At 48.6% G+C, this 13,009-nt stretch overlaps 1 protein-coding gene across 1 annotated transcript in view; it reads right to left on the reverse strand.

Moving 5' to 3' along the window:
* LOC311246880 (transcription initiation factor TFIID subunit 4) overlaps nt 1-13,009 on the reverse strand; it is a 301,235-nt gene that overhangs the window by 57,359 nt on the left and 230,867 nt on the right.

The raw sequence follows: 13,009 nt of genomic DNA on the forward strand, positions 1-13,009 counted from the left end.
CCGGGTCTGAACCATACAGACCTGAACCACACAGACCGGGTCTGAACACACAGACCTGAACCACACAGACCGGGTCTGAACACACAGACCTGAACCACACAGACCGGGTCTGAACACACAGACCTGAACCACACAGACCGGGTCTTAAACACACAGACCTGAACCACACAGACCGGGTCTGAACACACAGACCTGAACCACACAGACCGGGTCTGAACACACAGACCTGAACCACACAGACCTGAACCACACAGACTGGGTCTGAACACACAGACCTGAACCACACAGACCTGAACCACACAGACCGGGTCTGAACACACAGACCTGAACCACACAGACTGGGTCTGAACACACAGACCTGAACCACACAGACTGGGTCTGAACACACAGACCTGAACCACACAGACTAGAACCACACAGACTGGGTCTGAACACACAGACCTGAACCACACAGACTGGGTCTGAACACACAGACTGGGCTGAACCACACAGACTCTGAACCACACAGACTGGGTCTGAACACATAGCCTGGGTCTAAACCACAAACACACAGACTGGGTCTGAACGTCTGAACCACACAGACTGGGTCTGAACCACACAGACTGGGTCTGAACCACACAGACTGGGTCTGAACCACAAAGACTGGGTCTGAACCACACAGACTGGGTCTGAACCACCCACACAGACTGGGTCTAAACCACAAAGACTGGGTCTGACCACACAGACTGGGTCTGAACCACACAGACTGGGTCTGAACCACAAAGACTGGGTCTGAACCACACAGACTGGGTCTGAACCACAAAGACTGGGTCTGAACCACACAGACTGGGTCTGAACCACAAAGACTGGGTCTGAACCACACAGACTGGGTCTGAACCACACAGACTGGGTCTGAACCACACAGACTGGTTCAATCGACTGAAGGCTGCATTCATCTCCACAGCGTTTACCACACTGCAACGCATCACATGGAGTTTTTAACATGGTTTGTGGGTTAACTGCTTGAGCCAGCAGAAGCCCCCTCCCCCCTTCACACTGTTGATAAGTTATTATTATACATGGATACAAGAACTGGCCATTTCAGAATATGGAAATCCCATCCATCTTAAATACAGAAACAACTACTATATGATCATCAAGCGATAGATTCAAAACGATACTAATGACCAACGCTTGTGCTCTTGAAAAGAGAGATGGAAGCTGCCATCTGGAGGGCAAGGGGTGGTCATTTCTCCTTCTTCACCTCCACCTCCACCCTCACCAAGCCCTCCTTCCATCATCCCACTTCACTCCCTCACCAGTCCTTCTCCTTCTCAAAGCCCACCCCTTGGCTTTGTACTGCACTTCAAAAGTCCATGTGTCCGCTGAGATCAGGGCTACGTTAGAGGGGTTGTGCAGGAGGGAGTGGGTGGGTTGGGTGCTTGGTTTGCATGCGGCCCCCTGTCTGTTGCTGTGACCCACCGCTGGGACCACAGCGGGGCCCTCCACTAGCCAGCAGCCCCCCGTTGGCTCCTTGGGAACTAATCCACCCTGCGGAGTCCTGTAAGGCCCCCTTTGTTCCCCTCCTGCCGTCCAGATCAGGCTGGAGACAGGCACTCTAGTCTTGACTGGCTATCACTTTCACAGCCCCCTGGCACTCCATATCCAGGCACAGACCCAAGCCCTGGCCCGGGCCATCGTCAAATATGAAAAGGAGAGAGGGAGAGAGAGAGAGAGAGAGAGAGAGAGAGAGAGAGAGAGAGAGAGAGAGAGAGAGAGAGAGAGAGAGAGAGAGAGAGAGAGAGAGAGAGAGAGAGAGAGAGAGAGAGACAGAGAGAGAGAGAGAGAGAGAGAGAGAGAGAGAGAGAGAGAGAGAGAGAGAAGGAGAGAGAACTAAATCGTGTGAATTCTGCCGGTCCGAACACAGCGGAAAGGTGGCCGGAAGAGGGAGAAGGAGGCAAGGAGGTGGTTGGGTGGGGGGGTTACAACAGGAGCTCTGCTTGCTAAAAAAGAAGCAGGATCTCAAGAAGGTCATTATCTCGCTCCTAATTTGAGCTCTGGCGCAGCACTGAAGGGCTGCCTTTGTCTGGGATTACTGCGGAAAGCTCAGGATGCGAAGTCAGAGGGAAATAATCAGTGTGGGCCCTTCATAATGCTGGCTGCCTGCGCTCGCGGCCAGGGGCCCCCCGGCTCATTTCTGCGGAGATGAAATCTATGACAAGCCCCTCAGTGAAGCTAAGAGCAGGCAGCAGTCCAGTAACACCCACAGGCCTCCAGGCGTCCCGTGACCCCCTTAGAAAAGTCACATTCACTTTGCTCTAGAGGAGGGAGAGAGAAGCCGCCGGCGCTCCCAGCCCATGAGAAACCAAGTGCGAGGAGGTGAAAATGAAGTGAAAATAAGTTTTTAAGATTCCTCCTCCAACCCAAGGGGAGGGCTGGGGTGGGTATGACTTCACTTCATATGCCCCCCCCCCCCCCCCATCTAATTAAACGTGGACAGGAGTCCAAAGATACAAATCTCTACGGGGAAAAATAAAAATAAATTATATTCATGTTTATGTTGTCTGACTCCATTTGGGAAAGCAATTTGGGAGTGGTTTCTTTTATTTATTATTAAAATAATTCTGCAGAAGAGATCCAGAGGGCTAATAACCATCAGGGCAAAGCATACTGAAAGAGGTTGGCACTCCACCCAAGGACCAGAAGTAATGTTTTTATTGTGTTATTTATGCTTTTTTATACTGGGTGCATTACTATGCTCTCCTCTGCAGCAGATTGCAGCTAAGCGATGATGTGAAGATGCAACCCAGTAAGCGGGTTATTAAAATGACCAATTGACATTCAAAATTCTGGCTTTTTTTTGTATGCATAATATTATTCACAGACAAACGTGCAGGATTTAAATAGTTCCAAGATATATTTTTTTTCACAGTAACCTTACAGCAACCGTGCATGACTGACTGTATAACCCCACACTGGAGAAATGTGATATTTAGACAGGAAACTGTTCTTCTATAATACCATAATTCATCTTAATTAACAACAGACCAGGCCAGTCACATATGCTATTGCCCTGTGGATGTGGATAGTGGTTCATGTATCAGACATATTTCTTCTTCCTTATATTAGCGATCTGAGTGTGGTTTATTTGATAGATTCTCACAAACGGGTCGCAAAACTCCCTAATGTGTAGCAGTTAACCCTGCTGAGGATGTCTTCCATTGACATAACAATGGGCTCCCAAACCCCCCTGGGGGAGAAAGACACCAACAAAGCACCCTGCTCATAAAACAATCCCACTTCCCAGTGCCTTCAGAAAGGTACTGACTCCAGACTATAATTGGAGGTTTCACATTTGCTCATCTTCATCCACTTTGTAGATGAATAAGCATGGGAACAATGGGCTCATTCACCAATACTCTCTTATTATGTATATCATATTTTTCTTAACCGTCTGTTAAGAGAAAAATAAGAAAAGTCACCGCCGCATTCATCAACCCGTTCTTAACATCCAAATATGTTCTTACCCAGGTGTGTTGAATGATGAATCCCACTCATTCTTAAACTCAAATGCGTGTTCTCGCTCAATTAATTTGCATACACACCGCCCCGCAAGCTCCTTATAAGGCGAATGAGGCATGTGCAAAACAGCCAAGGTTCGGCATCTGATCCAATCAACAGGAAGCGATTTGCGACTTATCTCAAAATGACACACACACACACGACTCAGTAAGAACTAGAACCCACCTCACCCCTGCCCACTTTGACAACCTAGGATGGCTTAGAGTAGACAACAGAGTACAGCAACTTGCAATGGGCCTGGTCTACAAGATACACTACACAACCGAGGTACCCATGTACATATCAAAATACTTCCCAAAGGTCAGTGAATACCACGATCACAACACCAGAGGAAGCTCCACAATCATGTTAAACCCAGATTCGGCTCAAACAAGGGACTAAACACGTTTCGCAATTATGCCACATCAATGTGGAACGCCCTACCCACAGCTGTAAAGGAATGTGAATCACTACCCACTTTCAAAACCACTCTCAAAGAGCACCTATGAGAGACTGCAATTCGAAACTGGCCCCTGTAAATGTCCTAACGCAACCTCCTCCAATGTACAATAAAGTCCTATTAAACCCAATAATACACAAGACCCTCTTCTTGGGAGCAAGTAAGGTTTAGTCGATAATCCAATGTACAGTTACCCCCCACACACACAATCCCCCCCCCCAACCCACCACCTCCAATGTACAGTTTCCCCCAAACCCACGCCCCCACCTACCCAACCCCCCCCCCCCCCCCTCCACCCCTCCTACCAACCTTCTACCTACCAACCTCCTCCAATGTACAGTTTCTTCGTCAAATGTATATACTCTCTTTTTAGACTCTTCTTGTATCAAAAACAGTACTGTATTTGTAAATCTGGTATGTCATAAATGTATAGATGTAGCAGTACTGTCTATCTGTATGTCATGTATGTCATATATGTTATGATGAATTTAAAAATGGGGACCCTGATGTAAACAAGACGAAAGTATTTCTCTGGTCTGCATCCCCTTAACAATTGTGTGTATTGAGCCGTACTGTATTGTACCCATTCTGCAATCTGTTAATACAATTTTCAATCAATCAATCAATCAATCAATGCCCTCCTCTCATGAAGATGTAAATGGACTACATGTAGGATAACCCTAAGTAGACTGAAGATGTTGTACTTGTTATAGTATTGTGTAGATCCTTGCTCAGTTACCACCTAGCGTTGTCAGATGTCTTGTCGGTCACCATGTTGGACTTTCTTACTCGTGATTTCCTCTTTGTCGGGCCAGTCATTTGCACTCAAGTCGTATTTCCGGTATTTTCCAACATGACTTGAAGGCATGATACAACGTTGACTTCAGTCTGTGCCGTTGATCTTTGACCAATTAGAACAACAAGCAATGGGCTGTTTTCTCTGTCTATTTGGCACCAACAAGGGTGAATGGCCTTGCCTAACTAGGGGGTCATATTTTATTTTATATATCGTTTTTTCTGCCATCACTCCATGCTAGAAAAATTGGCAGAAGATGCCGAGCGGCACGAAGCAGCCGGTCCAAAACCGGTTCCGACAAGATGGCGTCTTCTGTGGGGGAGTACGAAAGACTGGACTGTGCTAAAAGTCAAAACAGGCACTTCAAAGATTTATATAAAAAATTACCCTTTGAATGTCTCCTTCAGCTCATAGCAAAGTTATTAAATCCAGATTTAGCCGTTCTGTGCATTATGTGTTTTGAGTTTCATGTCAATCTGAATCAAAGCCCCTGGAAAGCTGCCATTACATTGTAAAGGTGGATACATCATAGTTGAGCATAGTATGTGTCCACCAGTATTTAAAAAAAAAAGAAGAAGAAGAAAAAATGAAACTTTAATATATGTTATGAAACCCAGCTCAATAACAGCTCACCTGGCTGCTCAGAGCGGGAGCATGTCTATGTTCCCCGGTTCCTATGTTCCCCGGGTTCTATGTTCCCCTCCCGCGATAAAAAGGGTCCTATGTTCCCCGGGTTCTATATTCCCCGCTCCCGCTACCCACTCCCAAAAAAGCTACCGAGTTGTGTGCGGGCCGACCATGTCAGCTTGCTTAATTTCTCTGTCATTACGGTAGTGTTCTCAAACATACACTTCACGACTAAAAAAGGGTCCGATGTTCCCCGCTACTACCGAAAAAGCGACAGAGTTGTGTGAGGAGGGTGTAGATAGATGGTGCAACATGTGTAATTGTGTAATTGTGTATGTGTGTGTGTTCTGGATGTAACAGTACTGTATATCTACTCCAGTGCCATCTGACAGATTCGGCCATCAGACGCTGCTCGCGTGTAACAGAGATGTATATCTGTTATTTAGTCCTACTGGACATTTTCGTTGACATATGTAGATTTTTCGTTTTTGTTTATTCATTAAGTTAACACTTTGATTGCCATGGTTAAATTCATGATATACCATCCCTTGCCAGCTCTATTTAACATGGAGAAGTTCCCCTTCTTTGCAGGGCTATAACTTTTTAAATTCTATTGCTAGATTGCCATTATTAGGGCCCATTCAATGTCCTATATGTATTGTTCAGGGTGTATGAACGTTAAACTTTTTCATTCACATATTCATACTAAAATATGGTCTAAAGTATAAGTATGTTTTCATCTCTTTCTGCAGCTTTCTCCAGAACGTGATATATAGCCCCAAATGCATTATATTGATGATCAAATACAGTTTGGTAGGAATCTGTGCGAGATAAAAAATTTCAACTAGACGTACTTCTAGAATTTACTACACGTCATCTGATGTTGACCGGATGGGCGAGGGGGCGTTTATAATTCCGTGGGCAACGTTATACCATTCATCTAATGTGGGTCATATGTTCATCATAGCAGTTTATATCGAACACGGTAATACTACACGCTAAAACTCACCCCAGTCTCCTCGGGCCGTTGGGCGATCAGCGTGGAGTAGACAGTTTTCAATTATGGGATGTTGAAATGCCCGATCTATTTCCAGGTTGTATAATAGTATATATGTCCAAATCATGTTGTTTTTTCGAGTTATTTCCACCGATCGATGTTCACTGTGTGAAGACGGAGTCTCTCTAACATTAGCGAGTGCCCAGGGCCACGCTGTGAGGGCCACGCTGTGAGGTGTGAGGGCCACGCTGTGAGGGCCACGCTGTGAGGTGTGAGGGCCACGCTGTGAGGGCCACGCTGTGAGGGCCACGCTGTGAGGAGGGCCACGCTGTGAGGGCCACGCTGTGAGGGCCACGCTGTGAGGGCCACACTGTGAGGGCCACGCTGTGAGGGCCACGCTGTGAGGGAGGGCCACGCTGTGAGGGCCACGCTGTGAGGGCCGCGCTGTGAGGGCCACGCTGTGAGGAGGGCCACGCTGTGAGGGCCACGCTGTGAGGGCCACGCTGTGAGGGCCACGCTGTGAGGGCCACGCTGTGAGGGCCACGCTGTGAGGGCCACGCTGTGAGGGCCACGCTGTGAGGGCCACACTGTGAGGGCCACGCTGTGAGGGCCACGCTGTGAGGGCCACGCTGTGAGGGCCGCGCTGTGAGGGCCACGCTGTGAGGGCCACGCTGTGAGGGCCACACTGTGAGGGCCACGCTGTGAGGGCCACGCTGTGAGGTGTGAGGGCCACGCTGTGAGGGCCACGCTGTGAGGTGTGAGGGCCGCGCTGTGAGGGCCACGCTGTGAGGGCCGCGCTGTGAGGGCCGCGCTGTGAGGGCCTCTCAGCAGTGCCAGCCACCCAATGGCTGAATTGGTTTACATAAATATAACTTTTGCTATGCTATACACTACAGTCTATGTGGGTATGATGGTAATTAAGGAATGGTAAATATTATGTTTAATGTAGACATACTGGATATGAACAGCAGTAGTATAGGCATACAGCAGTATTGTACAGCAGTATTGTACAGCCAGCAGTATTATTATACATGACTATTCTATGCAAGTAGGCTATTTTACAGTATTATACATGAACTATGTGCAATATGCATAAGACTATGAGCTATATGTCGGTATGTCAGGTGGTCTTGTGGTCAAAGTTATGTATGTGGAATCATATACCTGTAAGAACGTTCAATTTGACCAATTAGGCCCTTTATTTTTCTAGATGCATATCACCATTAAAAATGGTCAATCTTGAGGCATCACATGCTGCCAGCACTTTCATTGCCCTCTCTGCAATGCATCCTTATTCAAACCAACAAGGTTGAGTAAGTTGAAGAACCACTTGGAGGTCCATTTTAAGCAGGCAGTTTCCTATGAAGGTAAAGTTGGCCAACATTCTCTGGGAAATGCAAATGGATTTACAGTAGAGACCATTTGAGAAGTTAATCAAAACTAACCCTTCTGTGATGTCTGTGGCAGGTAATAGGTATATGATTCAGATGTTGTAGCATATTCAATTGACAAATGATCTCTCTCTCTCTCTCTCTCTCTCTCTCTCTCTCTCTCTCTCTCTCTCTCTCTCTATCTCTCTCTCTCTCTCTCTGGTTTAGGCAAGGTCTAGGTTATATATCGTATAGCTCCGCTCTGCGTCTACTGCAATACTCTTCCATATCAGTATTAGCACTGAATACATTTTCACATGCACCTTTACACACCTCATCTGCCTGGCCACACCCCCATCCGCTCCTCTACATAAGCAGGGGTGTGGCCATACTAACAGCTCCTTCTTTAGTTTTCACCACGGCAAGTGCCTGTGTAACCACACTTTGAGATTGCTGAAATATTGAAGAAAGGAATAGGAGCTACGATGAAGGAGCTACGTTGACATTATATCTTTGTTTTCTCTCTCACTATTTTCGAGGAAATACAGCGATAATGTCTTTGCCACTGGGGTGTCTAGAAGATGATGATCATTCTGACCTCCACCGGCATTTTCGTATTAGGGGCTCGCGTCGCTGGCCTAATCCCCACCTGCATTCCTCCAAGCTGCAGTTGGACAGCTATTACCTCCGCTCTGCAGTTGGACTTTGCTTGAGAGGCGCTCGGCTGTTGTGAGAGCTAGCTGCCTCTCCGGGTGAGTGATGGTTTTGATATGCGAGCGCCAGTTGTGTTGCTATGGGGGGAATGGCTACACGACTTACGAAAGCCGGCTCCAGGCTGGTACCCTTTTTGCTGCCTCTTAGCGGCGTGGAGAGGGTTCTGGTTTGCCGCCCACGCTACATGAGCTCCTCATCGGGAGCTCTATTTGCCTGGGACCGTATCCGAATCTGCGGTTCAAACCCCCGGATCTCTGGACGAACGGATACTCTCTGTCACCGTGCAAGGCCCCACCTTTCAAGATGAAAGTTACCCGGCGCGAGGGAAGTGGGTTTGGTGTTTTGTTATAGGAATTCCTCCACACTCTAGTCGGCTGCAGCCCATGAGGGAATTGTGCCGGCACCGCTGTGTCTGATAATCATCGTTCTGAAGACTGTGTTGACTTCTTTCCTCTTCTCTCTTCGGATGAGGAGAGGGACAGACGGTGTGGCCTATATTGTGTTCTCCCGTTGTACAGTTTCGGTGATAGCTGCTTGGCTTGCGTTCTAGCTGGGTTGTGCTACCTGTTAGCCAGTTAGCTGTTAGCTACGACGCTAGCTCTGTATGCTCGCTCGGCTGGGAACGTTAGCCTGATGCTACCAGTTAGCCTGGAGTTAGCTGTTAGCTTATGCTATACCGTTGAACATTAGCCGTGAGAATAGCAGGCCATAACACTCTGACTACGGCATCATCTTTGACAGAGGATGTAGTCGGCCCTGCACCATGATCGGCTGTTGGAGGGGGGCGTCTTAGCTTCTTTTGCCCCGCCAGCGAGGACCTTCGTCAACGTGGAGACCAGTGTTGCGGTCCTCTCAGCCTGCATTCATTGGTGCAGGTAAGGGTCCGTTGGACACTTCTCCCCTCTTTCTTCCTTCCCTTATGAATGTTTTGTAATAACGATGTTTTTTCCAAAACGTATGTTGCTTCACTACATTTGGGAATGCGACATGTGTTGTGTGTGAATTGTCTTGATCGCTGGTATAGCTTTCTCTCTACCTAGAAAACGGCGTTGTTTTTTACATGAGTAAAAATGAACTGGTTTTGTTGTATGATGAGAAGTTGTGTGTTCATGTAACGTTAGGCAACATAGTTGAGCTCACAAGTGGCTGGGTTAAAAACCCTGCAAAGCTATGCATAGTGGCATATGATCGAGGGGTGACTCCCTCTCTCAGCTTGTGATGACAATAAACAGGTGGCGTGTTCACATATTAACAGGGCTGTACCTGTTCAACCGAGTCGTATCAGGGGTAAGGTGGTGAGGGGTGATTCCCCCCCCCCCCCCCCCCCCTCCCCTCAAACATGATTTTGTTTACAATATATTGTTTCACTATGTTTGTGGGGATCAGGCCATGTGAGCGGTGCGGCACGTGAGCTGCGCGGGGAGCGGAGCGGGCGGTTTTGACGTGAGCGACGGAGTGGGTTTTAAAATGGGTCGGCGCGACGTCCGGAGCAAGAGTTCTCCTCCGCTCCAATCCACTCCGGGCCGCTCACAGTGGTTTAACACTGATGTAATATACATGTAGTACAATGCCAAAGCAACAGATGGCGATGTACAAACTTTTTTTTTTTATCCACTTTTTCTCCCATTTTCTATATTTTCTCCCATCCCAATTTCGAATCATCCACTTCAACCCTCCCCTGTCACGAACGCTGTTTCTTGCCTCCCACAAGTCGGCTGCAATGTGGACTAAGTCATACATAGCACAAGTCCCCTCCGGTACTTGAGGTAACAGCAGTCGCATCTTTTCACCTGCGAAGCTCGATCTCTCAGTGTCGAGGAGTAACGCGTGGGAGGCTCACGCTGCCCCCGACACTTCCTGATTCTACTGCGCAGGCACACCAACCGACCTGTAGGAGTCGCTGTCCACAACGCCCGATCCCCACCCATCAGTTTCCCACCCCCTAATACGGCCAATGTGTATTAGTATGAACGACCAGCTAAACTGAAAGCAATGTGGAGCGCTGGGCTCGAACAGGCAAGCCCAGCGTCTCCTCATTCGTGGCGAGCGCCTTGCCCACTACGCCACGTAGCCGCCCCTGGCGATGTACAAACATGAAGGCCATTTTCAACCAATGAGAAGGGTGAACCGTCACTCACATCGTGTTAGACAAAAGTATATGCCGCCATTGTTGTTGTCGTTAGCTTACATGTTAATGTGTATGGCAGCGACCATAGCATTGTGGCTAGGCTAGCTATCATCGCTTAGTAGAGCTAGTGAATGGATAAACAACATTATTTAACATTGCAGAATGGGTACAATTACAATACGGCTCAATACAAACAATTGTTAAGGGGCCCAGGGGGGTGTAGCAAATTTCCATCATGCTCCAAAAACAAATTTAAAATTCTGCCGAGCGATGTGGAGTGGGGAGCGGGGAGCGCTCGATTCAAGGTGAGCGGTGAGCGAGCGGAGAGCGACTTGGGGGCGGGGTCAACATGAGCGATTAGCGGAGCGGAACAAGCCGTCTAGAGCGAAGAGCGGATTTCTCGCCCGCGCCGATCCGCTCACATGCACTGGTGGGGATACGGTGTAACCCCTCAGCTTCTGCTGGGGTTGTGCTCCTGCTTAGAGAAGCAATTTTCTTTCTAGAAAAGATTGTTTGGTCGCTGCCATGTGGACTTAGCAAGGCCTGTGGCCAGTACTTAATCGAGGACTTGTGTCTTCTCTCGTTATGAAAAACGGCGTTCCTCTTACGGTAGTGAGAGTGTACTTTTGCCTTTTTTGTTGTGATGGAGGGTTGTGTGTGTCGTTAAGATCCACAACTGGGTTAGGTGTTGGCCTACAGAAGTCACATGTGTAAGCTCTTGTACCAGGGCCCTTAAAGGGGCCCTCTCTTGGTCTGTGTTTTTCTTCCTTTAGGAAAGGTGTAAAAATTCAGATGGCAGGTTTCGCACATGAGTCTATGTGAAGCTGTTAACGCTTCATGTAGCACGCTATGACTGGTGTCATGGCTCTGCTTTGTCATTGCATCGTATCAGGGGTGAGGGGTCATGAGGGGGTGAACTGGTAAAACCTTCCTCCCCTTTTTCTGATTGGTCAGGGGTCAAAACCTCCTGTCCTTCGTGTTTCCTGTCACGTTGCTGGATCAGCGCGTCACAGGGTAGGGAGGGGGGGGGGAGTTTCCTGGTCCCACGCCATATTGGGCAGTGGGCCACGGAATTCCCCCCACCATAGAGTATGTCACTGGGCGCGGTTCTATTGGTTGTGAGACTTCCGTGAGTTATTCAGGTTATTATATGTTGTGGACCTCTGTTACAGGGAGTTTCAGAGCCTCCTCCTCAGGGAGTTTCAGAGTCTCCTGTGAGTTTCAGACCCTCCCTCTCAGTGAGGGAGCCTCCTCAGAGTTTCAGAGCCTCCTCCTCAGATTGTCAAGGTGAGTAGAACTTAAAAAGAAGTTCTGCTCTGTTGTATGTGTATTGAGCTTGGTGGGTGATGCAACGCAGTAGAAACTATTTGTTCTTCTGCTCTGCTCCCTACTAGTAGTGTGTATATTGGGTCAGAGCCTCCTCCTCAGGGAGTTTCAGAGCCTCCTCCTCAGGGAGTTTCAGAGCCTCCTCGGTGAGTTCAGAGCCTCCCTCTCAGTGAGGGAGCCTCCTCAGAGTTTCAGAGCCTCCTCCTCGGAGAGTCCTAGTCCAATTGTTACATAGCTATGATAGCTCAATGTTGCAATATGTCTTTTCAATTTATTGCTCACGTGGGAAGTCTCTCTGGGGGTTCCCCGTCCCCTCCTTTATGGAGCAGGTTGACGGGGTATTGTTTAGGGAATTCCCTGACTCCTCGCCTGTAATAGTGGTTGAGTCATGGGATTCCCCCCGTCATAGGGTACGTCGCTCCCCGTCCCCTCTTTTATGGAGCATGGTTGACGGGGTGTTGTTTTCCCTCAGTCGCGTCGTATGGGACCCATGTCCGTATTCTTTTCTGTGAAAGAAGCAGCTTCTTGTCGTTCTCCCAGGCGGCTTGGAGGAACGGTATCTGGGTTCTTGTTAGAATTTCCATTGATATGTTTTGGGTCTCGATGTGTACATAGGGTGCTTCTGATAGGAACCACGCATGGGCTTGCGCGCCTTGGTTGCTCATCATTGAAACTGCGTTTTTATGGGGCAACTGGGATGGAGTTTGTCTCTTCCGAGCGCCAGTGTACTAGGCTTGTCTCGATGAATTCTCGTTCATATCTGGGGGATGTTAACAGAATAAATCAAAGCATTGGTAGAGGGGTCTCACGCCCTTGGGGTGGGCCACCGGGCCGCGGTACGAAGGGGACCGTCTGGGTGGCGCCCTCTATAATGTTTCGGATCGACACGCGTACCTACCCCCCTCCTGGGACTGGGGATGGCGGCGTGATTAGGGCACGGGACTGATTCTGGTCGCGCCGGACCAGGTCAGTTAACCCGTTGTCCGCCGGGGCGCAGATCTGCTGTTCTGGTACCCTGAGGGACTTGTGCTTTTTTCGGGGGGGAAAATGC

The sequence above is a fragment of the Notolepis coatsorum genome (genome assembly GCF_963971535.1).
Source record: "Notolepis coatsorum genome assembly, chromosome: 20".
In the NCBI taxonomy this organism is placed as follows: domain Eukaryota; kingdom Metazoa; phylum Chordata; class Actinopteri; order Aulopiformes; family Paralepididae; genus Notolepis; species Notolepis coatsorum.